This window comes from Propithecus coquereli, unplaced genomic scaffold (genome assembly GCF_000956105.1).
Source record: "Propithecus coquereli isolate 6110/MARCELLA unplaced genomic scaffold, Pcoq_1.0 Scaffold188, whole genome shotgun sequence".
In the NCBI taxonomy this organism is placed as follows: domain Eukaryota; kingdom Metazoa; phylum Chordata; class Mammalia; order Primates; family Indriidae; genus Propithecus; species Propithecus coquereli.
In genome coordinates, this window is record NW_012143634.1 from 5384296 (window position 1) to 5411066 (window position 26771).

Here is a 26771-nt window from a genome sequence, read left to right on the forward strand (position 1 = left end):
CAAACAATCCGCCCGCCTCGGCCTCCCAGAGTGCTAGGATTACAGGCGTGAGCCACCGCGCCCGGCCTGCTTATTTTTAATATAGGATCCCACCCTCAACAGTGCTTAATGTCCCCCATTCCAGAGACCCTCAGTATTCCACTGGAGTGGGAGGAGTAGCAGTTGCCTTGCTGAGGTTGGGGATCTGGGTTTAAACTTGCTTCTAATACCAACACTGCCAGCTATTATGTTATTGTCTCCCAGCTCTAAACCCACCTTTGTGACACTGGGGCTGGGACTCTGCAAACCACAGTAACTTTGCTAGCTATTCCTTGTTAGGCTCTACCCATAGAGGGCAATAGAGGGAAACTGGAAGGCTGGGGGTGGGGGACAAGGAGGCACAAGCTACTTCCTGTTGGCTTCCCACTCCTATGAGCAAGCACCCGGGCAATGCTTCTTCACTCTAGCAGCAGCTCCTTCCTGCAGCACCAGCTGAAGTGAGTTTTGCAGTTTTTCCAACATTCGCACAACCAGCCTTATCACGCCCCCACACCAGAGACGCCAACACCAGTGCAGCAGCACGCTGTCCTTGGGGTCTGGGTCCTAGCCCTTTGGAGCCCTCCTCCAGGCTTCTGCGTTTTAATAATTTCATCCTCTTTCCTTTGTTCCTCAGCTCTGGGAGTGGTGGCTGTTCCTATAGTTACCGTCTCCATGATACCTTCCAGTTCTCTTTTTAACCCGTTCAGTCACCTAGCTGATGACTTTACGCGTAGTTAACAATTGTTTATATTAAATTCCTTCTGTTCACGCTGGTTTCTGTCTCCTGACTAGATCCTGACTGATATATGTGCTTTCAACAAAACTTCTTGTTTTCTAGCCTCACTCCACCCCACTTTCACAAGTATGGTTGCCTCCAAATCCTGAATCTTTCTGAAGTTTTACAACAGCAACTAGCTTGCTTCTTGGTCTCCCTGACACACTTCAGAAACAGGATTCAGCTTCTTCTGGTCTGCTGGGTCAGTAACCATCTGTCCATCTGCTTTCCAGCTTCTAAAACTTTGTCGTTGATTTCTCTCTCAATCTCTGTCCCTGTAGGGTTTTGCTTTTTAAAAAAAAAAAAAAAAATCCAATTTACTGTCATTATAATGAAATTTGGTAGAGGGAACCCATTACTTAAAAAAAAAAAAAAAACAGGAAACTTTAATTTTTAAAAGAAATGACAACAAATTTGGAAAAATACTGCCACAAGTCAGGATGGTGGTCTTCTCTTGGGGAGGAGAGTGGAGCAGGAGCCAGGAGAAGGCAGATGGGGAACTTCTTTTATTCTATTTCTCAGTCATATATTTGCGTTTCGGTGATTCTGTGCATGATAAATTTCATAACATTTGAAAAAGTTACCTTCAGCATACAACCATATCGGTTAGGATGTATTCAGCTGCATAGAATAGGAACTTGACCACAGAGGTTTAACCAAGCAGGGCTTTATTTTTCTCACGTAATTAAAAAGTTCAAGGGAAGGCAATCCAGGGTATAACATCTCCATGGTGCTGTGGGCACCCAGTATCCTCCGAGCTTTCAGTGAGGTCACACTTAGCTTTTGTCTTTAGGCTTATTGTCACATCCATATTCCAGGAAAAATGGCAAAGGACAAAGGGCAAAAAGAACAGAACAGAGACAAGCTGAATCAGAACCCCTTTAAAAAGTTTCCCTGAATGACTCCAGCAGCAATTTTGTTCACTTCTCATTGGCCGAGACTCTATCACAGCCCCCCCCCCCCCAAATAAAGAAGTCTGGAGAGGTGATAGTTTTACCTGGGCACGTGGTTACCCTGAACAAAACCAGAGCCACATTAGGAAGGAGGGTTAGTGAATTCTTTGGAGAGGGCTATTGTCTTGCCGAGTACTCCCCTTCCCCCACAACCCCTGGCAGGATGGGAGGGAGGGGGAGGCTTCTGTCTAACCCCAGGCATTGTGAGGGGGGCAGGGAAGAAGGGGAAATGGATATTATGTGGACAACTAAGGGTATCTGCCACAGTTGCCATAAGGATTAAAATAGACAATATTTATAAGAGCCTCTAGTACAATGTCTGGTACAGAGCGATCACCCAATAAATCTAAACCTCTTAAAGAAAAGCTATTCATCTCCAGTTATCAGGTCCATTCAAGAGAAAAAATGAAAAAGAGAACCAAATGGATAATTTCAGTAATACTAAGAATTACAGAATTTAATTATTATAAGAAACATTATTGATTGTTCTTTAGTGCTTAGGGTTTTTGTTTTTTTTTTTTTTCAGTTTGAGGTTGTACATTGAAAGAGTATAACTTCTGTAGAGGAATTCTAATCCATAAAATGTACATTCAACTTGGTATGTGAGGGGAAATGTATTGCATGTAGATTTGCTATAGCATAATTATAGCTTTCTGTTAGCTCTATTTCCAATCTGGTGAAAGGAATTTCTTCCATCTTGCCAGCCTTTTTTGGCCACCTTTTCACTCTATTTCTAGGACCTCCTTTGTCTTTTCCTGCAGTAGAACCTTGTGTTCTCTCTTTTCTGATAGGTATCTGTTTGACTACCTCATCTAATAAATGAGTATTAATAATGTTATAAAGAAAAATATGGGCTAGGGGCGATAGTTCACACCTGTAATACCAGTACTTTGGGAGGCCTAGGTGGGAGGATCACTTGAGGCCAGGAGTTAGAGACCAGCCTGGACAACATAGCAAGACCCTGTCTCTACAAAAAATTAAAACTTAGCCAGGCGTGGTGGCACATGCCTGTAGTCCCAGCTACTTGGAAGGCTGAGGCAGGAGGGTCTCTTGAGGCCAGGAGTTTGAGGCTACAGTGAGCTATGATGACACCACTGCACTCCAGCCTGGGCAACAAAGTGAGACCCAGTCTCTAAAAACAAACAAACAAACAAAAAGTAATATGGTACTAACATGTTTGCTGTTTCAGTTAGCCAAAATGTTTGCTTTTGGCTACAAGCAGAGAATGTTTCACTTAAGTTGGCTTAAAAATCATGGTATTTATTAACTCATGTTATATGTCTAGAGATAGGTGGTTCTAGAGTTGACTAATTCAGTGATACAATGTTATCAAGCACTCAGGTGTTTTTTTCTCTTGCTATTTCCTTCTCTTTAGCATGTTGGGTTTTGGCTTCACATTTATGCCTGCCTCATGGTCACAAGATGGCTTCAGCAGCCCCAGGCATCACATCCTCATAAAATAGCATTGAGATGGGGAGCAAAAATGGGGGAAATGTTTCTTGTTTTGTTTCCCTTTCTAAGAGTGAGCAAACTTTCCCCAAGATTCCCACCAGCAGACTTCGCTTCAGATTTCATTAACGAAATTTGGATCACACGCCCATGCTTGAACTGATCACAGACAAGACGAGAGAAATCGCCCTAATTGTCTGGGAATTGGGGTGGAGGGAGTACCTTCCCTGAGCACATGGCCATGGAAGGTGATTCTAGAAGGAGAAATGAATTCGGGTAGGTAACCAACAGCATCTGCTATATTTGGTAATTTTGAACTACCGCAAATAGAAAAAAAATGCTGGAAATGCATAGCCAGTTTTTCCAGTTCTTTTACAGAATAATTTCCATCTTTTGACAAGGAAAGCCTTACCTGTGGTTTTAAGTTCTTTCCATTTACCTACTACCCTTACTTCTAGACAGCTGGCTACTGGCTATCAGAACTTGGACTCTAGCCTAGTTTTGTAGTTCGGGTTAAAGTATTCATTTCAAATACTAAACAGACTAAACAGTCTGTGTTATGGAGGAATAAACTCTGCCCTGACTTGGGGAAGGTCCATGTTTCACTCTGCCCAATGTGCCACCGCGACCCTTATCAGCTACTCAGAACCCTCCCCTCTTTAGTTAGGCTTACTGTCCCTCCCGCCTACTCTTCCTTAGATGGAACAAACGACTTTGTTCAAAGGGGGAAGGAAACCAATATCCTTTTATAGCCTTGTGCTAGGCGTTTTATGTGGCTATTTGATTTAATTTTCACAAGAACCATAAGTAGTAGATATTATCATCCAATGTCCAGAGAGGTGAAATAACGTAACTCCAAATCATGAATTTGGTAAGAAGTAGATTTGCCGTTCAAACCCAGGCTTGTCTCTTCCAAAGTCCACATCCCAGAACAGCAGGCAGAAGCTTCCAGCCTTTTCTCTCTCTGCTTCGGTATATCTCCACCTTGGCTTTCCCTTGGTGGGAGCAGCAGGGTGAATAACACCTGGCTTTAAATCCCAGTGTCCTCATGTAATACCCATGTGGCCTCAGGCAGGGCAGGTTACCTCCTCTTTATAAGTCTCAATGCTCTCACTTGTAACACAAGAGTAACAACACCTGCCTCGTTGCTGCGAAAATCAAGCAAGGTAATAGATCTGAATTCTCTTTATAAACTCCATGCACTATGTGAATATGGTTAAGTCATTATTATGGATGGATTTATTATTTACCTACATAATAAGATATTAAATTGAGATCTTCCCAATGCTGTTTTGCACTAATATAAGAGATAACATATTCCAAAGTGCATGTGGACAGATCCACAGAGGCTGATTTGACAAAAGATATTCTCTAAGACTCTCAAATGCCCTCAACAATTTTGATTACAGAGGCATCAAGGGAGGGGAGAGGGAAGGAGGATTTGTGAAGAAGATTCTTTAGAGAAGTCTACTGCTTAGCTATGAGTATCCCTCCCCAATCCTGGGGACGTGGGGTCGGGGAGCTGCCTTTTAACCTCAGGCTTCTAAGAGTGTGCATTAAGGGGACCCCTTAAAGAGGTTGCTAAGTGTTCCCTGTGGTTGGGTAGCCAGGACTGGAGCCAGAGTTAAGACAGCCTGTGACAGTGGGACAGAGAGACTGTATTACAATACCCTGCACCTCTGTATGTGGGAGCCATGGGAGAAAAAGAGTCAGGCTGGAGCCTTCTTTTGTTAACCTTTTTGGAAATATAAGATACATATTAAAATGTGCACAAACTACAGGTTTATAGCTTGATGGATTTTAACAAACTGAACATCCCCCTGAAACCAGAACATTAATTGCCAGCATCCCAAAAGGACCCTGTACTCCCTTTCAGTAACTGCTACCCCCCAAGGGTAACCACTATCCTGATCTCTAACAGCATGGATTAGTTTCATCTCTTTTTGTTCTTTATATAAATGGAATCATGCAGTATGTACCCTTTAATGCCTGGCTTCATTTGCCCAACATTATACTTATGAGATCCATCCATATTGTTGTATGTAGTTGTAGATAGTTTATTTTCACTGCTCTGTAGCATCCCATTGTGTGAATATTCCACACTTTATTTATCCATTCTACTGTTGATAGACATTTGGGTCGTTTCCCATTTGGGGCTATTATGAACACCTATGGACATTCCACCACATGTCTTTTGGTAAACATACGTATACATTTCTCTTGGGGACATATCTAGGAGTTGGATTTCAGTATCATAGAGGTGATATTTGTAAAAGCTGGAGTAGTTTTAAGTCTTTCCCAGAGGATTTCTTGGACAGAGTGTGGATTCAAGCCCCCACTTCCACCCTCTCACCTCAGCCCAAGAACCAGAAGCCAAAAGGGGAGTGGCAGTTAGAGAAACACTGTAGGGTGAGCATCATAAGAGCTGAAGTGAAAGGGACTGAGCAAAGGAGCCTCCCACGAGCCGCCATGGAAGAAGCCATGTGCCCAGGAACAAGGCCTGACCTGTGGAAACATTCTAATGTAGCACAGTGTTGGTCCTGTCTCAGTGTGGGTATCGCAAAGGGCGGCCACTGAAGAGGCTAGCTTTTAGGCTCTAGTTCTAGACACCTGGTTTCATCTGACCAACTCTACTCCTTGGCTGTGTGACCTTAGGAAGGTCATTCTTCCTCTCTAGGCCTCACTTTTCGGATGTGTGGCTCCTTTCCACTCTGAACTTATAATTGCCTGTGTTCTAAACACCTTGATAACAGGAACCATGTCTTCTTTTTCTTCTGTATTCCAAGAGAGCCCCTAAAGCTCTACATACCTAGGTCACTGGACAACAAATATCTTGCAATTTTATTTTCTAAAGAAAAATCTGGGCCAGGCACAGTGGCTCTCCATCTGTAATCCCAGTGTTTTGGGAGGCCTAGGTAGGAGGATCGCGTGAGGCCAGGAGTTAGAGACAAGCCTGAGTGCATAGTGAGACCCCCTTCTCCACAAAAAATTTTAAAATTAGCCAGGCATAGTGTTGTGGGCCTATAGTGCCAGCTACTCGGGAGGCTGAGGCAGGAGGATTACTTGAGCCCAGGAGTTTGAGGTTGCAGTGAGCTATGATTACATCACTGCACTCCAGCCAGGGGGACAGAGCAAGACCTTGTCTCAAAAAAAAAAAAAAAAGAGGAAAAGAAAAGAAAAAGAAAAATCCACTTTTATGAGTCCAGCGATGCATGTAACAAGGATTAAATGGTGCATTAAAATTAACAACATGGTGTGCGTGTGTCTGTCCAAATATAGATGTTATAGTGCACACCAGCTTTATGGAAAAACTCATTTCCATTCTTGTCACATTACTGATCTCTAAAGAAACAGAGCAGAGACCGTCTATGCATTAGAAATGTATCGACTCACCATTTTATCCAAGGATGTTGTGTAATTAGAAGATTCCAACACAGACCCAAAGAATTCTTCTCTTCATCTGGGAACTCATTTTATCACTTGCTACTCCCTTGTTCCTGATGCTTAGCATTTAAAGGTTATATATAGAAAAAAAAAGACTCCAGACATTATGTAGTCACTGTCTGGAATGGCATTATATTTCAACAGGATATTATCACTCAGGGAAAAAGAAATCATTTTTACTGGGTAGAAAATTATTCCATTGTGCAGGATTATTCAAGCAATTAGAAATCACATTGTATGGTGAACGATCAGCTCTTCTCACTGGAGTTTGTTATTTTACTGTTTATATTTAAAATGTGGGGCTGCAGAGAGAAAAACCTTTTCCAATTGAAGTATGAACACTCTAAACAGCTCAGGCAGGTGAGCCATGATGTAATTTTATTTCCCAGGAAATTTTTTCTGGAGTTCCCCTGAAGTTCCCTGTCTTATTTCACTCTTCAGAAACCTTGGTTCCTTGAATTCATTCCCTTTAGCCAAGAAAAACTTAGCTTGGCGCCCCTAGGGCTTTATAGGGAACTGACAACTTAAAAATTGGTGTTGTTCCAAAAGTTTGTTGGAAAATCTGTCTTAGAATTCAGAACAGATTTTCTTCAGTTCTGTATGAATGACTCTGATTCCCAAGCAAGCTGCCAGAGCCCATGTCATCCATAGGAAATGAGACTCTGGTATTTATGATGGTCAAGAAACCAGTTACTGAGTAGAATGTTATTTCCCAGTGAAAATCTAATCTGAGTTCCACCTTTGGAGAACAGAAACTCAACTCTCTTCCCTACTCTACTCTGCAGTCAGAAGTGAGGGTTCTCGCAGCATGGGGGATTAGAGTGCGCAGGACAGGAAGAGGAGTTGGACGGCATCCAGAAGTCTGTGAGCAGAGCAGGGGCTTCCCAGCAGTGACAGAAAGAGGAAGGGAAAAGGAGCAGGGGTAGGCCCAGAAATGATGCAGGGGGTAGAAGTGAGAGTAATTATAGCTTCAGCTGCAATCAGGAGGAAAGTCCCTAGACACAGGGGTGATTTTGCTCATGGGACATTGGTAACTTGGGCAGTCATAATTGAGAAACCATCCTGATTAATAAACAAATTGATGGTTTAACATTACACTCAAGCCCACTGAAACTTAACCGTTTTTTCTGCTTTTAAAAAATTATCATGAAATATTTCAGACATACAAACTGTATTCAGAACAATGTAACAAACATCCAGCTTAAGATATAAAACGTTTCAGATATAGTTGGAGCCTTCTGTTGTACCAATTGTCATTCTCATTTTCTCCACCCCTGAGACAACTACAAATTTCCTATTATTTCCATGTGTATTTGTATTCTTTTATTAAATATAGATCATATATATGTATATTATAAATCCTACAGAAGATAAATCATAGATATATTTTTGCATATTTTAACATTTTATAAATGGTAGCCCACTCTATGTATCCTTCCGCAACTTGCTTTTTCTCTCTAACATTATGTTTTAAAAATTAGTCCATGTTGTTTCAAAATGTACTACAAAGCTATAGTAACCCAAACAGCATGATACTGCCATAAAAAGACACATAGACCCCTGGAACAGAATAGAAAGCCTAGAAATAAATCCGCACATCTACAACTGACTCATTTTCAACAAAGGTGCCAAGAACACACATTGAGGAAAGGACAGTCTCTTCAATAAATGGTGCTGGGAAAACTGGATATCCATATGCAAAAGAATGAAGCTAGACCCCTATCTCTCGCTATATACAAAAATCACCTCAAAATGGATTGAAGACTTAAATGTAAGACCTCAAACTATGAAACTACTAGAAGAAAACATAGGGGAAATGCTTCATGGCATTGGTCTGGGCAAGGATTTTTTGGATAAGACCTCAAAAGCACAGGCAACAAAAGCAAAAACAGACAAATGGGATTGGATCAAACTAAAAAGCTTCTCTACAGCAAAGGAAATAATTGACAGAGCAAAGAGACAACCTATGAAATGGGAGAAAATATTTGCAAACTATGCATCTGAAAGGGGTTAATATCCAGAATATATAAGGAACTCAAATGACTCAATAGCAAAAAATAAAAATCCAATTAAAAAGTGGGCTAAAGACTCAAATAGACATTTCTCAAAAGAAGACATACAAATGGCCCACCAATATATGAAAAAATGCTTAACATCACTAATCATCAGGGAAATGCCAATCAAAACCACAATGAGATATTACCTCACACCTATTACAATGGCTATTATCAAAAAGACAAAAGAAAACAAGTGTTGGTGAGGATGTGGAGCAAAGGAAACTCTTACACACGGTTGGTGAGAATGCAAATTAGTACAGCCACTATGGAAAATAGTTTTGAGGTTCCTCAAAAAATTAAAAATAGAACTACCATATGATCCCACAACCCCACTACTGAGTATATATCCAAAGGAAATGAAATCAATATGTCAAAGAGATATCTGCACTCCCATGTTTATTGCAGCACTATCACAATAGCCAAGATATGGATGGAATCAACCTGTGTCTATCGAAGGATGAATGGATAAAAAAATATGGTACATACACATAGTGGAATACTACTCAGCCATAAAAAAGAATAAAATTCTATCATTTGCAACAACATGGATGAACCCAAAGGACATTATGTCAAGTGAAATAAGACAGGCACAGAAAGACAAATACCGCATGATTTCATTCATATGTAGAATCTAAAAATGTTGATCTCATAGAAATAGAGAGTAGAATAGTGGTTACTAGAGGCTAGGGAGGGTTGGTCAACAGGTTGTCAAAGTTACAATTAGATAGGAGGAATAACATATTGCATATTTCGAATTAGCTAGAAGAGAGGACTTTGAACGTTCTCACCACAAAGAAATGACAAATGTTTGCGGTGGATTTGCTAATTACCCTGATTTGATCATTACACAATGTATATATGCATTGAAACATCACATTTTACCCTATAAATATGTATAATTATTATGTGCCCATTAACAATAAAATAAAACTTTAAAAAATTAGTCCATGTTGATAGTGTTACTCTGGGGCATGCATTTTAACTGCTGTGTAGTATTCCATTTTATGAACAGACACACCTCTTCTACCAGCCACACTTAGGACTTGGCCATGCACTCACTCCTCTTTCCTGCCTCATACAGGGTATTAGATTCTTAATTCACAATCAGAGGGACACCCTTTTTTTAAGGATCAAATTGTCCAGGTCTCTCATCTAAGCCCTCCTTCCTGGGCCTCAGGAGAAGCTGCCATTGGAAATGGCAGACTGGCTGATGAGTATGGATTCAGAACATGATCTGACCTGGATAGAGAGTTTGTCCTTTCCGTGGGATAAGAACTGAAGAACTACCTCCTGCCGTAGTGGCTAGATGACTCATGCCCCTGGAACTTCCTACCTCTTTTCCCTTGATGGAGTCCAAGTCATGCTGTCAAAATGTAATTAGTTCACTCTTTAAAAGAGAAAAGGAATCCTCAGAATTTAGAATAATAAAATCACACAATTCAAGAGCTAGAAGAGTAACTCATTTTACCTCCTTCTCCAACACGCTAATATAAGACAAGGGATGTGTGGGCATAAGCCAAGCCAACCATCTGAAGATATTACAAGACAGCAGTCACTTGGGATTTTTCTAGAAAGGGTAGGAGGGTGAAGACTTGGAAAGGAGCAGAGTGCTGTAATGGCTGAGCACCACCCTTAGTGATTTATCAGTGGCATTTAGAACCATCTCTCTCTCAGCTCAGCTCACCACGGCAGGGAATCTCTTGGCAAAAGGCTCTGTCCCAGGATTTCTGGCACTTAGTTTTCTGGCCTGTGTCAAGCATTCCTTGAGAACTATCCGGCCAGTCAAGTGCTGGCACCTGCCACATTGTTCTTAGCAGGATCTTTGAAGAAGGGAAAGGTCTCCTTCAAGTTCTAACCAACAGCTTTGACTGCATGGAGGCTGTTAATTTACCACAGTTGGCTGCTTCCCCATCACCCCTCTATTCTACAATAAGGACCTAAAAAGGAAGCCCAGAAAGTTAGAGCTGACATGAATTCTAGAGATGTTCTAGCCCAATACCTGATTTATCAAGTTATTAGTTTAATAAATAGGTGTCAAATGCCTAGGGTATGTCAGACTCTGGGCTGGGCACTGGGAATATAGTGATGACCAAAACCAGACATGGCCTCTGCCCTCTTGGAGATTATATTATAGTGGGTGAAGGTGTGGGGGAGGGTGACCAATATTAATCAAGGAATCAGCCAGGTACCCTGGCTCACACCTGTAATCCTAGCACTTTGGAAGGCCAAGGCAGGTGGATTGCTTGAGGCCAGGAGTTCAAGATCAGCCTGAGCAATATAGTGAGACCCTATCTCTATAAAAAATAGAAAAATTAGCCAGGTGTGATAGATTTTGCCTGTATTCCCAGCTACTTGGGAGGCTGAGGCAGGAGGATTGCTTGAGCATGGGGGTTTGAGGTTGCAGTGAGCTATGATGATGCTGTTGCACTCTAGCCCAAGCAACAAAGCAAGACCCTGTCTTAAAAAATAAAAAATTAAATTAAAAAAAAGGCATCACACAAACAATTGTAAAATATATGATGCTATGAGGCAGACTTAGGGAGGTCAGGGAGGGCTTCCTTGAAGAGGTAAGGTTTGGCCTGACGTGTGAAGTGGGAGTAGGTATTAACATGGCAAAAAAGGGAGAAAGAACTTTAAGGGAGAGGGAACAGCATGGGGTAAGATGGAGCATAGCAAATATGAAGGACAGGAAGAGGCCATGTGGCCAAAGCAGACAGGGGGAGATGAAGCAGGGGCACAGGGGCCACACAACATGGAGCCTTGAAGTCTATGTTAAATATTCTGGTCTTTATCCTAAAAGTAATGGGAAGCTATTGAGGGGCTTCTCCTGGGGCATGGGACATAATAAAAATTGAATTTTCAAAAATATCTTTTTGACCACTGTATGGAGAACAAACTGAAGAGGGGTGGCCAGTTGGGCAGTTATTTTAGGTAGAAGATACTGGTGGCTTGGGCTAGGGTGGTGCTGGTGATAAAGAGAAAGGAACATATGTGAGAGATATTTAGGAGGTTAAATTAACATGACTTGGTGATGACTTGGATACGGGGTGACAGGAAGGTGGGTGTCAAGGAGAGTTCACAGGTTTCTTCAATGGTTGGTGCTGTCAAGTGAGATAGAGACCACTGAAAGAGGACCGGGTTTGTGATACAGGACTGAGTGTTGAGTTTCAGGTGCCTTTGTGATATCTAAGAGGTGACATTGAGCAGATCATTGACTACATTTGGGTCTGGGGCTGAGAGGAGAGATCTGAGCTGGAGATCTATACACAGTTGACCCTTGAACAACTTGGGAGTCAGGGATGCCAACCACACCCCCCCAAGTTGAAAATCTGCATATAACTTTTGACTCCCCAAAAACTTTACTAATAGCCTACTGTTGACCAGAAACCTCACTGATAACATAAATATTTGATTAACATGTATTTTGTATGTTATGTGTATTATATACTATATTCTTACAATAAAGTAAGCTAGAGAAAAGAAAATGTTTTTAAGAAAATCATAAGGAAGAGAAAATATATTTACTATTCATTAAGTGGAAGTGGATCATCATAAAGGTTTTTATCCTTATTGTCTTCACATTGAGTAGGCTGAGGAGGAGAAGAGGAACGGTTGGTTTTGCTATCTCAGGGTGGCAGAGGCAGAAGAAAATCCACTTGTAAGTGGACCTGCCTGTTCAAACCTGTGTTGTTCAAGGATCAACTGTTATACTCTTCAGGCATCTCCAAATAGGCAGTGATTCAGTAAGGGTTTCAAAAGGAAACAGATGGCACAATCGGATTAGGATAATTCAATGAGGATTAATAAAATGACTATATTAGGTTTCTGCTACATAACAAACAGAACCATAACCTCAGTGCCTTGATAGAGCATTTTGTTTCTTGGCCACAAGTCTGTGGGTTGGTTGTGATTCACCTGACTTAGGCTGGGCTCAGCTGAGCCAGGCTGACTCTAGACTTTGAGTTGCATTCATGTCTGTTTCACATGCCTGGACCCCTCAGAGAATGGTGCCATATCAAAGACTCAGAGTTGGCTTCTTCTGTTGGCCAGTCAGGCATCCAGTGAGTTTACAAGATCATTGAGGAAACTCCAGGATAGTTGGGGGAAGAGGATGACTGACATCCAGGGAGGGGTTATCCATTCACCTGATTGTTGAGAGCCTCCTCTGCAGTAGATGCTCTCTGGTGGGCATTTATGTGAACATGAATATTTTCATATTTTGGGCTTAGTCCCAGAGGCCCATCCATATACCAGCCCTAACACCTCCTTGTCACCAGTTTTCCAGTCTTGCTCTTTCCAATTCCCTGACCAATTGGATAACCCATTAGCCATTGTCCCTGAGGCAGCGTGGATTCAGCCATCTTCCCATTCTTAGTCCTAACAAAATGAACAACCAAATGTATCACTGGAAGTTCTGCCTCCTGGGAGGATTTTCTTTCCTTACCATTTTCAGGGCCACTCCTGAATCGGGTTGTAGTGTAACAGACATCCACTTCTGGCTGGTGCCAGTATACTATGCTGCTATTGTTTAAATGTTTGTCCCTCTAAAGCTTATCTTGAAACTTAATTCCCAATGTGGCAACATTGAGAAGTAGGGCCTTTAAGAGGTGATTGGGTCATGAGGGCAGCCCTCATGAATCCATTCATGGTTTAATGAGTTAGTGGATTAATGATTTATCATGGGAGTGGGACTGGTGGCTTTATAAAAAGAGGACAAGAGACCTGCACTCAGCCCCCTCACCATGTGACGCCCTGTACTGCCTTGGGACTCTGCAGAGAATTCCCACCAGCAAGAAAGCCCCCACCAGCAAGAAAGCCCTCACCAGATGCAGCCCCTTGACTTTGGACTTCCCAGCCTCCATGACTGTAAGAAATAAGTTCCTTTTCTTTATAAATTATCTAGTTTCAAGTATTCTGTTATAAGCAACAGAAAATGGACTAAGACGGATAACTGGTACCAAGAGTGGGGTTGTTGCTAATAACAAATAGCTAAAAATGTGGAAGTGGCTTTGGAAGTGATAATTGCCAGAGGTTAGAAGAATTTGGAGGCTTAGGCTAAAAAAAAGCCTGTATTTCTGTGAATGGAGCACTAAGGATGATTCTGATGAGGATTTACAAGACAAGAAGACTAGGGAAAAGTTTAGAACGCCTTAGAGATTAGTTAAGTAGTTTGTGACCAGAATGCTGATAGAAATAGGGACAGTAAAAGGCCATTCAGGGAGAGGGGTGGGGGGGAGTAGGATGGATGATGAGAAATTAATTAATGGGTACAATGCATGTTATTCTGGTGATGGATACACTAAAAGCTCTGACTTCACCACTATGCAATACATCCATGTAACAAAATTACACTTGTATCCCATAAATTTATACAAATAAAAAATACATTTAAAAAAGAAGGCATACCACCACCCGAAGGATGGACATATTTGAAACTCGGACTTGGGGGGGAGGGGGGGTAAGGACAAAAAAAAATAATAATAAAAAAAAAGAAGGCATACCTATAAAATATGAAAGATCCTCTTAGTTTCTGTTATTTTGTGATTTTTAAGGCAGTGCAGTGTTTAAAAGTAGTGTAGTGGCCTTTTAGAGTCAGATAAAACTGGGTTTCAGGCCTACGTCTGCTGCTTGTTAGTTGTGTGATCTTGGAAAAACTCACTCAACCTTTATGTTCTCCATTTTTGTCATCTATAAAACTGGCACAATAGTAGTAGCTGCAGCCCAGATTTGTTATAAAGATTAGCTCCGATAGGAGGGAGCCAGGTGCTATTCCTCAAGGCAATGGAGGAAAGACCCCAAGGGCATTTCAGAAGTCTTTGAGGCTGTCCCTTTCATCACAGGCCCAGAGGCCTACAAGGGCAGAATGGTTTGCGGGGATAGCCCCCGAGGCACCCTCCACAGGCTTGCTGCCCGGGGCCACCTCAGGACTCTGCTCCCCAAATTCTGTCACAATGCTTCTTGAGTTACCGCTCAAGCAGCTCCATGTGTGGATTGACCCACTTGCTGTTCAGGAAGATACAAGCTATAAGCTTTGGCGGTGTCCACATGATGCTAATTCTGCAGGCTTATGGAAAGCAAGAGGTATAGAGGCTTGGCAGGCTCCATGCAGATTTCAAAGGATGTTGCTGAAGGCCTGGGGGCCCAGGCAAAGACTTGTCACAGAGGCAGAGCCACCACAGAGTTCCCACTAGAGCAATGCTGAGTGGAAATGTGGGATTGGAGCTGCCACAGAGAGTCCCCCCAGAGCAATGCATAGTGTTGCTATGGAAGTGAGGCCACCACAGAGAGTTCCCACTAGGGTAATGACTAGCGGAGTCATGGAAACTGGACTGTCACTGGGATCTCAGAACTGTGGAGTCATTGGCAGTATGCAATGCCCAGCTGGGAAAGCTTTAGGCACCAGACTCCAACTTGTATGAGTAGCCACGTGTGCTGTACCCAGCAAAGCAATAGAAGCAGGGCTACCTGAGGCCCCAGTGTGTCTAGGAGGTGGCACATGGAGTCAAAAGAGATTATTCTCCAGCTTTAAGACTTAACGTCTGCCCTGCGTGGTATCAGACTTGCTTGGGGTCTGTTATTCCTTTCTTTTTGCCTATTCCTCCCTTTTAGAATGGAAATGTCTGTCTTTTGTCTGTACCACCATTGTATCTTGAAAGTAGAGAACCTGTTTTGATTTCACAGGCTCCCAGATGAGACTCTGGACTTTGGACTTTTTGAGTTGGTGCTGGAATGAGTTAAGACTTTGGGGCCATGGAGATGGATGAATATATTTGTATGTGATAAGGACATGAGTTTTGGGGGGCCAGGGGTGCTATGATTTGAATGTTTGCCCCCTCTGAACTCATCTTGAAACTTAATCACCAATATGGCAGTATTGAGAAGTGGGGTCTTTAAGAGGTGATTGGGTCATGAGGGCTCTGCCCTCATGAATGGATTAATCCATGAATGGATTAATGGATTAATGAATTATCATAAGAGTGAGTCTGATGGCTTCATAAGGAGAGGAAGAGAGGCCTGAGCTAGCATGCTCAGCTCCTTTACCATGTGATGCCCTGTGCTGCCTCAGGACTCTGCAGAGAGTCCCCACCAGCAAGAAAGCCCTCACCAGATGCAGCCCCTTGACTTTGGACTTCGCAGCCTCCATGACTGTCAGAAATAAATTCCTTTTCTTTATAAATTCCGCAGTTTGAGGTATTCTGTCATAAGCAACAGAAAATGTAAGACACATACAGACCCATTAGGGAAGTGGGCCCAGGCCTTTTCCTCCTCTGATAACAGGTCACAGGGAATGGAGGCCGTGAGGCCAGAGGTATGGACTGTAGGAGAGACAAAGTAGCAGTAAGAGCAGGTACCATGGGAGTCTGATCCACCTGCGAGTGCAGTCTTCTCCTGTTTTCCAAACACACTTGGGCCTGATTTCATATATTCTACTTCTATTTTATCATGGAAAAATGCTATGTATGTCTAAGTTTATGGTTTGGTAGATCAAATAATACTTATAATGGGCATTTTTAAAAAAGCATGAAGAGTAGATGTTGAATTTTATTTAATGCTGTTACATGATCTACAGAGATAGGCATGTGATTTTTTTCTTTTGCCCTATTAATATCAGGTATTGTAGTAATAAATTCTGGCACACTGAACTATCCTTGCATGCTTAGTATAAGCCCTACTTGGTGACAGTAATTTTTTTTAATATGATGCTGATTTTGTTTGCCATTATTTTATTTAGAATTTTTACATTAATATTCATGAGTGAAATCTGTTTGCGGTTTTATTTTGTGTGTTATTTTTGCTAGGTTTGATTTCAATGTTATCTTCTCTTAATAGAATTATATTTCCTTCTTTGTCTATGCTCTGGAACTCTAAAAGTATAAGAATTATCCATTCCTTAGAAATTTTCTGAAATTCACTCCTGAAACCACCTGGACCTGCTATTTTGTGAAACTTTACCATCACCTACCAGTTCTGCTGAGTCTCTTTGGGTTAGCTCATCTTTTGATCAGGAAAGCTTTTTTAAAGGACCAAACCACCAGCAGACAGGCCCTTTAGTTCAGTGTTTCCCAGAGTGTGGCCTGGAATCACCTGGAATACCAGTTAAAAGGCCCTTTAACCTTTTGAATTAGAATTTCTTAGGGTAGGGGCTGAGTTTGCATTTTTAACTAGTTCCCCAGGTAATTCCCCTGTATACTCTAGTTTGAATCCCCCTTATTAGTGAGGAACCTCCAATTTCTCCATGTTAAAATAAAAGACTGCCATAATCCTTTTTGGCTGCTATAACAGAATGCCATAGACTAGGTGATTTATAATCAACAGAGATTTATTTCTTACAGTTTTGGAGGCTAGGAAGTCCAAGATCAAAGTGCCAGCAGGTTTGGTGTCTGACAGTGAAGGCCTGCTTCCTGGTTCAGGGATAGCTGTCTTCTTGCTATGTCCTCATATGGCAGAAGGAGTGAGGGAGCTCTCTGGGGCCTCTTTTATAAGGGCACTAATCCCATTCATGAGGGCTCTGTTCTTATGACCTAATCACCTCCCAAAGGCCCCACCTCCTAATATCACATTAAGGGGTTAGGATTTCAACATATGAATTTTGGGGGCAACACAAACTTTCAGTCTACAACAAAGACTATTCTGTCTCCAGGTCTTCCACGTTCTCCATAAATGTGTTAAATAAAATTTATGGGAGGCCACTGATTTGGACTGAGCTCCTGTACTAGGCTCCAACAGACCAACCCAAAATGGAATCACTCATGCTAAGGTTCCATGTCACTAAACCGAAACCTAAACTGTTTACTTGTAAGATCTGACCTTCCAAGAATCAGTAGAAAGATGATAGTCAAATCCCATTAAGCCAATAAGATTCCCTATAAGGAAAGTAACTTTGAAACGACCAACCCTCTTTGTTCCCTGTTTCTGCTTTCTTCAGCATTTTCTGCTATAAAACCCGCCCCCTCTGCTGAGCTCATTGAAGCTTCTTTCTAATATTTTGTAGACTGGATGCCACCTGTTCATGAATCACTAATTACAGCCAATTAGATCTTTAAAAACTTGGCCTGGCGCGGTGGCTCACACCTGTAATCCTAGCACTCTGGGAAGCCTAGGCGGGTGGATTGCTGACCAGCCTGAGCAAGAGCGAGACCCCGTCTCTACTAAAAATAGAAAGAAATTAGCTGGACAATTAAAATATATATATAGAAAAAAAATTATCCGGGCATGGTGGCACGTGCCTGTAGTCCCAGCTACTTGAGAGGCTGAGGCAGGAGGATCGCTTGAGCCCAGGAGTTTGAGGTTGCTGTGAGCTAGGCTGACGCCACGGCACTCACTCTAGCCTGGGCAACAGAGTGAGACTCTGTCTCAAAAAAAAAAAAATCTTTAAAAACTCAATTTGTTGAAATTTTGTTTTTTGACAGGTGCTTCTGAGCCAGGTAAAGCCAGAGTATCTATTTTCCTTCTCTTGCCCCTGTTATCTATTGATGGCCTCAAGGAGAATTATGCGCCCAGCAATTCCCTTCTCTTTTCCTATGATCATTCTCTGAGGTCCCATTTGCCACCTTTACCAATGGTGTCTGTTTGGTTGGGAAAGCTTTGTAACAGTAGTCAGAACTTCACTGATCAGATGGTCAGGGATGGGTAGGGTGACCAACCATCCTGGTTTGCCCAGGACTTTCCTGATTTAGCACTGAAAGCCCCGTGTCCCAGGAAACCCCTCAGTCCCAAGCAAAGTAGGACAGTTTGTCACCCTATATCCTGTTTCAGACCTGGTATAATCATGCAGTCCATCAACCTTTCACCACAGTTAGCTGTCCAAGGGTTATTTCTGGGAGATCTGGCTGGATGAGTTGGAAAGAACACCTTCTACCACCATCACCACCTCCCTAAACTACATTTAACTCCCTAAATTCTGGGCCTCACTCCAGACCTATTGTATGTGAACCTTATTAAAACCAGTTTCAAATGTACATTAAAGTTTGAGAATCACTGCCCCAGAGCACTTGTTGTCAAACCTGGCTGCACAGTGGAATCACCTGGGGAGTTTAAAAACATACTGATGCCTGGGTCTCAACTCCAGTGATTCTGATTTACTTGATCTGGGGTGCATCCTGGGTATCTGGATTTTTTTAAGCTCCCCAAGTGATTCTAATTTGCAGCCAAAGTTGAGAACTCCTGCCCTAGACTAGAGAATAGAGTATGCTCAGCCCAGATGCTAGGGTATGCTTGGATGACTGTCCAAATCTAATAATCTTGCACAATATTGATTTCCTCCCCTTCCACCAGCCTTCTTAATAACCTTAAAAGAAGATAAAGGCTAGCACTGCTCTTATCCAACCCTTCTTCCCTTCTCATCTAATATACTGTGATTTTATACTGTACTATTCTGTTATAGTCTACCAGCCACATAGTCCTTCTTATGGTTATTTATGATCACAACAGTGATCATGTCCTGCTCTAGTCCCATTCTCCCCGGCTTTGGCACCTCTGGACTTCTATTACATTTGTAATCATTATTATTATTTGTTCCTGCCTTTTTTTTTTTTTTTTTTTTTGAGACAGAGTTGCTCCGTTGCCTGGGCTAGAGTGCCGTGGCATCAGCCTAGCTCACAGCAACCTCAAACTCCTGGGCTCAAGCTGTCCTCCTGCCTCAGCCTCCCCAGTAGCTGGGACTACAGGTGCATGTCACCACACCTGGCTAACTTTTTTCTATTTTTAGTAGAGACGGAGTCTCACTCTTGCTCAGGCTGGTCTTGAACTCCTGAGCTCAAGCAATCCTCCTACCTCGGCCTCCCAGAGTGCTGGGATTACAGGCGTGAGCCACTGCGCCCGGGCTGTAATCACTATTATGAAGCATAAAACTTTATATATGTTGGCTTTTATCGTTCCCTAATTGTTTAGTCTTTATTCTATTCTTTTGATGTGTTCTTTTGATGACAAGTGACAGAAGCCTAACTTGACCTGGCTTAAAGGAAAAGCCAATATATATCAGCTCATATAAGAGACAAGTGCAGGCATATTGACTTCATTTAGGTATGGTTGGATCCAGGTACTCGGATAATGTCATCAGGAAGACGCCTTTCTCTCCTTCATTTAATGCTTATTTCCTCTGTTGTAGGATTCATTCTCAGGCAGACTCTCTCCACTTGGTAGTAAAAATGGCCATTGTAAAGGTATGGTAGGTGGAGGATTTTTAATTCTGATAGCACTTTGAAATCCCGACCTGATAATTATGTTTCCCCTGGGACTTCAATCAGCCATATTTTAAATGCCATCTAAAATGTCACCCACATGTTACAGAAACTTGGCCCCATGAAGTGCAAAAACATAACAAAGGCAAGCCCTAGGAACAAAAAAGATAGGAACTAAAGACCTCACTCTGATCTTTTTCTTTAATGCCAGATACCATGCCATGATGGACTCTTACAAATCCAAAAGCATTTTTACTAATTTATCAGATGTTTACTCATTACGTACTATGTATCAAGTACAGTGCTGGGAGCTCAGATGAGTAAGACTTTATCCCTGTTTTCGTTATCTCAGAAGTTGGCAGACAAGACAGATACACTAACAACCATATTGCAACACGGCAAAGGCTACTATGCAAGTGTGGGCTGGGCAGGTGCTTGGGGGAGCAATATTTAAGAGAGATTTTGTTAAACGTTTTCTAAAGTCTCCTCCGGCTGAAAATTTTCTGCTGTTTCTTTTTCTTTTTCTGAAGTCCTTCCATCATAACAGGGGCTTTTAGCTCTGTGGGGATGTAAGTGGACTCTTGCTAAACCTACTTACAGATCTCTTTAGGAGTTCTTTTTCTAATAGTAAAGCAGTTTCCAGGGCCACTGTTTAAAATTACTTATGTCTGCTCCTGGGGAAAATCACTTGGAATGATAGAAGCAAAGGCTCGTGACTTGCAGGGAGAATGAAGCGGGTGTGTTCAATGAGAATGTTAAAAGATCTGCAGACTCTGGTTAACCTACTGGAAAGGGAAGGAGAAGGATCAAGAAGAAGAATTTTATTTGAATAATCTATATCCAAAATTTAGAGTGCAAATAATGCTAAGACAAGGAAAGGGCTTTAATTTTATCTTGGTCTTTAAGTGGAAACCCAAATGTGCACTGGAAGTTTTGTGCTACGGCCTTAGGTATCCATTAACACATCAAAATTTGAAGTGTCTCTGTTTCTTAAGTCTTTGTATGTGGCCTTTTCTGTTCTTCCTACTGTCAGTAGGAAAGCTGTCAGTCCTTTAGAGCAGCTGTCGCCAGGTCCCCAACATTTTTGGCATCAGAGACCAGTTTCATGGAAGACAATTTTTCCATGGGTCAGGGGGGTTGCGGGGAAGAGGAGCCCAGGCAGTGATGCGAGCCGTGGGAGCGGCTGTAGTGGCTGTAAAAACAGATGAAGTTTGGGATGGGTATATTCACACCTAATGGGCGCGGTGCACACCATCTGGGGGATGGACACGCTTGTAGCTCCGACTCAGGCAGGGCAAAGGCAATATATGTAACCTAAGCATTTGTACCCCCATAATATTCTGAAAGAAAAAAAAAAACAGATGAAGCTTCTTCATTTGCTCTCTCACGGGACTGCTTACCTCCTGCTGTGTGTGTGTGTGTGAGCGGTATTCCTAACAGGCCACTGACCATTAACCCTGGCTGTGGGGCTTGGGGGTTGGGGACCACAGCTTTAGAGAGGCGATCTATGCATAATAATGGCCACCATTTATAGAACACTTAACATATGCCATTGTGCTTTTCATCCTCACATTTTCCATACTTGACTCATTTAATCTTCATTCTATGACTGGTAGGCAGGCGATATCATTATCTCCATTTTACAGGTGTGCAAAGAGGAACTCAGACGAGTTGAGATAATTTGCTCAAAGTCACAGAGCTAACAAGAGGCACAGAGGCAAGCCTGAAATACAGAGCCCATCTGATGACAGAGACAGATAGATAGAGATGTGTGGGTAGATGGACAGATAAACAGATGGACAGGTAGATGGATGGACAGACAGATAGATAAATGGATGATGTTGATGAGGAAGAGAGTCTCTACTCTTAGCTCTTAGCGGTTAACTAGAATCACAGACTTATTTAGAAGGGGCCTCAGGGAGGTGGTCAAGTTGGTTACAAGTTGAAACCCTAAATCCTCATATGGTTGCCCCTGGCTTCCAGGGCACAGAGCTGCCACAGAGAAGCCCCACTGAAGCCCAGAGGTTAGCATGGCTGGGGATACTTCCTTCCTCTTTCAGCCTCCACTTCCTAGAAGTATTTCCAAGTCTCTTGAGGCAACATACAGTCTTTGTTTCCCAAACCTTCTGCATGATAATCACCTGGCACAATTTTTAAAATTCAGAGTTGCATGTTGAAATGATTACATGTCGAAATGATAATATTGTGGATACACTGGGTTAAATAAAATGTATTCTTAAAATTTATTTCACCTATTTCTTTTTACTTTTTAAAATGCGGCTGCTAGAAAATTGAAAGGTACATATGTGGCTTGCATTATATGTTATTGGACAGAGGTGCTCTAAAGAGTACGCCAACTTAGAAGGTCAGTTTTAAGGGGACTAAATATGTCACTGGGATAGGCAGGAAGAGGGGCTGGGCAGGAGTTCAGTGGGGCTGCTTCCTCTTCCCTATCCTTTCCTGCCCGCTTCAACTCCCTTAGAGCAAACAGGGCAATTTATTCTTCAGTGTTGCACAGAACCCAAGGACAGGATATAGCAAGAGAGGGGTTAGGGCTAGAATGTTCTCCGTCACTTCTTTCTGCCTCTTTCTCTCTCTTTGCATCTGCTCCATTTTCTTTCTCACAGCAAACCTATCATCCCTGTTTCCTAGTCTACATGGCAGAACATGACCTCCACCAAGGGTCCCCAAGTTTAGATTTCTTTAGTAAGATAGAACTGAACTCTGACCTTTTATTTTTTTCTTGCCCAAATTCATTTCTAAGAGGCCTGGTGAGTCACACCTTACAAACAATAAAATCTCATTAAACGAGGTTCTTTTTTAAAAAAAAATTAACCCAGTATAATGTGGCTTACTTTCCAACGTGACTGTGGTATAGCATCACATGATAGATAGCAGACCCCCTTATCTTAACTCAAGCATTCCTTTCTATTGACTCCATGTCTTTAGACAAAGCTTAACTTTTTCAACCAATCGCCAACTAAAAACATCCCTAAAACCCACTCATGACTTGCAAGCCCTCACTTTGAGATGTCCTGCTTTTTCAGGCCAAACTAATGATTTCACCTATAATTCCTGTCTCCATAAATGTATAAAATCAAATTATAACCCGACTGCCTTGGGCACACTTTCTCAGGACCTCTTGAGACTGTGCTCCTCATGCCATAGTCACTCATATTGGCTCAGAATAAACCTCTTTAAATATTTTGGCAGAATTTGTTTTTTCCATTGACAATTCCTGGCTACTCAATGTGGGGCTCAGAGAAGACTCAGGACCACCAAAGAGTCACCCAAACCCAGTGCCGAGGTACCAGCATGGGCCCATTGACACCTCCCACCCTGACTTTGAGCTTCTCCTCAGATGATACTGGTAAGTCCTCCTGAGCTCTGGACCTCCTGCTCTTAGTTGAAAGTCCTTGGTCTGAGCTATCTGCTCTTTTCCTAGGAAGTTGTCGTTTGTGATCCTAATTTTGATTTGGAGGTACATTCTAAAGGGTCTTCTCCACTGACTTTTCCTCCCAAAATTAATCTCAATTGGCATGTTTGTTCATTTGCATGAGAAACTGACATGTCCTTTTTGTAGATAAATGAGAGACTGAGTTGCTCAGCTCCGAAGAGAAAGGGCATTTTGCTCCACCCTGCCAAAAGGTGGTCCTGGATGACCAGGGGCCCAGTGGGAGTGTCTGGGGTGACTCCCGGAGATGTGCAGTGGCCCTATCAGGGAACCCCTCCAAAAAAATTAACTAAAAGAAGGCTCATCCAGGAAACACATATAAGAGCTGATCACTCAGTGTTTTGAGCCCTCTCAGAAGCAATAGACCCCCAAAGAGAGAAACTGAGACACTTAAGAGAGCAGGAAGAACTCAGTGGTGAAACACTGTGGAGTCCAGCCCACAATCAGCACATTCTGATCCACTATACTCAACCCTAGGCTACAGTTCTGTTCGTCCTCTTAAAGAAAAATGGGGAACAAACCCTCTAAAAATGAGGAAAGGCAAGGAGAACAGCCCCCTTTGGGCACCCCAGCTGGTTTTATGTTTGATAATTACAGTGCCACTACTTGCAAATATTTGTGTAAATGCGAAGATCTTACTAAGGATTACCTAGGTTTAATGTTTCCAAAATGCAGAACCTTCACATTCCCAAATTGGTTTCCTTGTGGGCTAAATTAGAGAAATTAGGTCCTGAATCAAGGAAAATGAATTGGGGTTGTACTATAGCTGGCACCTGGAATCATCCAAAAAAGGGAATGATAAACTTGCCTCCCTCCAGGAAGTTATTAAGAAAACGTTTGAGACTGTCTTGAGATTAAAGAAACTAGCAGAAGTCACTTCTGAAATTAGGAAGGCACCGGAAACTGTTTTTCCTTCTGCTCCTCCTAACCCTCTGCTCTCTGACCTTCCTTGTCTGGACGATTTCATTTTTCCTCCTCTTGCTTCCCCTATTCCCTCACCTCAAACCACAAAGGGACCAGAAATAGCTGGAGGAGAAGAAAATATAGTAGTTTCTCCTTTTAGAATAAAACCCACCAGGAGAGGGGATCCTAACATATTGTATACACCCTGGATCAAATCAGAATTAAGGGCCCTGGTACTGAGATTCCCCGACCCAACTCAAGATCCCCTTGGGTTTGCCAAGGAATTCAGATTAACACTTAAGACCTATGATCCAGGGTTTTCTGACCTATATCAGCTAATTGAGTTACCGGTCTCCAAAAATAAAGCCAAAGAATGGTTTAGGGTAATGGTTGGAAACAGCCTTTAGGAGATTTTGTCAAAATAGATGCAAATAGGAGAGAAAAAGTGCAGGGAGCTTTGTAACCACCTCTGTGAGAATTTGCCACAGATATTCTCCAAGGTTATAGATTGGGCAAAGGTACAACAATGTAAAATATGCCCAAACAAAACCATACCTGATTTTTATAACAAGTTTGAAAAACCATTCAAACAACATTCAGGGATACCTCCTGAAAACTTAAAACATGGCAGAAGTGACACTCTGCTAAATTCTGGATTTGTACGAGGCTTAGATGATGAGTTAGTCAGTTTGATAAAGAGAAATAATATGGCTTAGGCTTCTTCCCCCACCAACAACCTAGCCACCCTAGCTGACCAATTGTCACAAACCATCATTAAGAAGGAAAAGGAAATAGCCTCTAAAGATTATGAGTTTACAACTAAAGCAACTTAGCAACCAAGTTAGAAGGTCACAAGTGTTCCATTCCTCCCAGAGATACAAATAAACCAAAGAGGGAAGCAATTTGCCACTATTGCAAAATGAAAGAACATCTTAAAAAGGATTGCAAAAAACTTAAATGGGTGTTTGCACAAAGAGGGCAGAAGGTCCCAGAGGAAGGCACTGAAAGAACTCAAAAATCAGAATAGGGATGCTCTGAGAGAATAGAGAGGATTTTTCCCTCTACTTCTAACAAACACTTTAGGGGAAATAGAAATATCCATAAATGGGTAAGACACCAGAGCCCTTGTGGACACTGGTACTACACTGTCGGTCCTCAACCCTACCTTGATTAAAAATTCTCTCCCTTGGAGTGAAGCAAAAGTTCAAATGATAGGGATTTCAAACTCCCCAATTACAGCTTTTAAATCAAATCCCCTTCAATTTCAATCAGGAGAACTAATAGAGCATCACGTTTTCCTTATAGTAGATAGCGCCCCCATACCTCTGCTGGGATGAGATTTAGAGACCCATAATGCTCACATCTCTTTTTTCACAGAAGGGAGAAATGATTCTCAACTTGGGAGACACAGAAGACTTACAAAAGCCCACATGTAATGTTATGCTTGCTAAAGTTAATCAAGAATTTGAACAGGGGGAATTGGAGCCTTTCTTATCCACAGTACCAGATTCTTTATGGGCAATTTCTTTTATGGGTATCAGAAGAATTAAGTCAGCAGTTTCTACAGAGATAACCATAGATAAATCTAAACACCTGCCAAACATTAAACAACATCCCCTTAGACCTGAAGCCTTACTAGAAATTAAACCAATCATTCAGGACTGCTTAGACAAGGGACTCATAATACCTTACACCAGCCCTTGTAATATACCAATCCTCCCAGTTAAAAAGCCAAATGGAAAAGGTGGAGATTCCTTCAGGATCTAAGAGCCATAAAAAATAATAATTCCTAGACATCCTGTTGTCCCTAAGCCCAACACCTTGCTATCCAATATTCCTATCAATGCCAGCCACTTCTCTGTCATTGACTTATACAGTGCTTTCTTTAGCATACCTGCAGAGAAGAATTGCCAATGTCTTTTTGCCTTCACCTAGGAAGATTGCCAATATATAGGGGCAATCTTGTCCAAAGGTTATTCTGAGAGTCCTACTTATTTTTCTCAAATATTAAAAGCAGATTTAAATGATATCAAATTTCCAAATAGATCTGTCCTAATTTAGTATGTGGAGGATTTGTTGTTGTGTTCATCCTCCCTGACAAAATACAGAGAAGGCACTGTCCACTTGTTGCAACTGCTTGTCTTGAAGGGACACAAAGTGTCCACAGATAAATTGCAATTTTGTCTTCCTTGAGTTAAACACTTAGATATATGATTTCCCTGAGGGGGCTACTAATAAACCCTGAGAGAATCTCTGCCACTATGAGCTTTCTGGTGCTCAAAACAAAAAGACAATTAAGAGGGTTCTTAGAGTTAACAGGCTGTTGCAGAAGTTGGATTCCAAATTACCCATTAATGGCTCAGCCCTTATACAAAAAAACTAAAACAGACTCAACCAGACCCAATCCACTGGAAAGAAAAGGGAAAACAATGCATAGAGGATTTAAAACTGGCTCTCACCCAAGCACCTGCTTTAGGCCATCCCAACTACAGCCTTTCCTTTTTCCTTTTTGACACAAAATAAAATGAAAATGCTCTA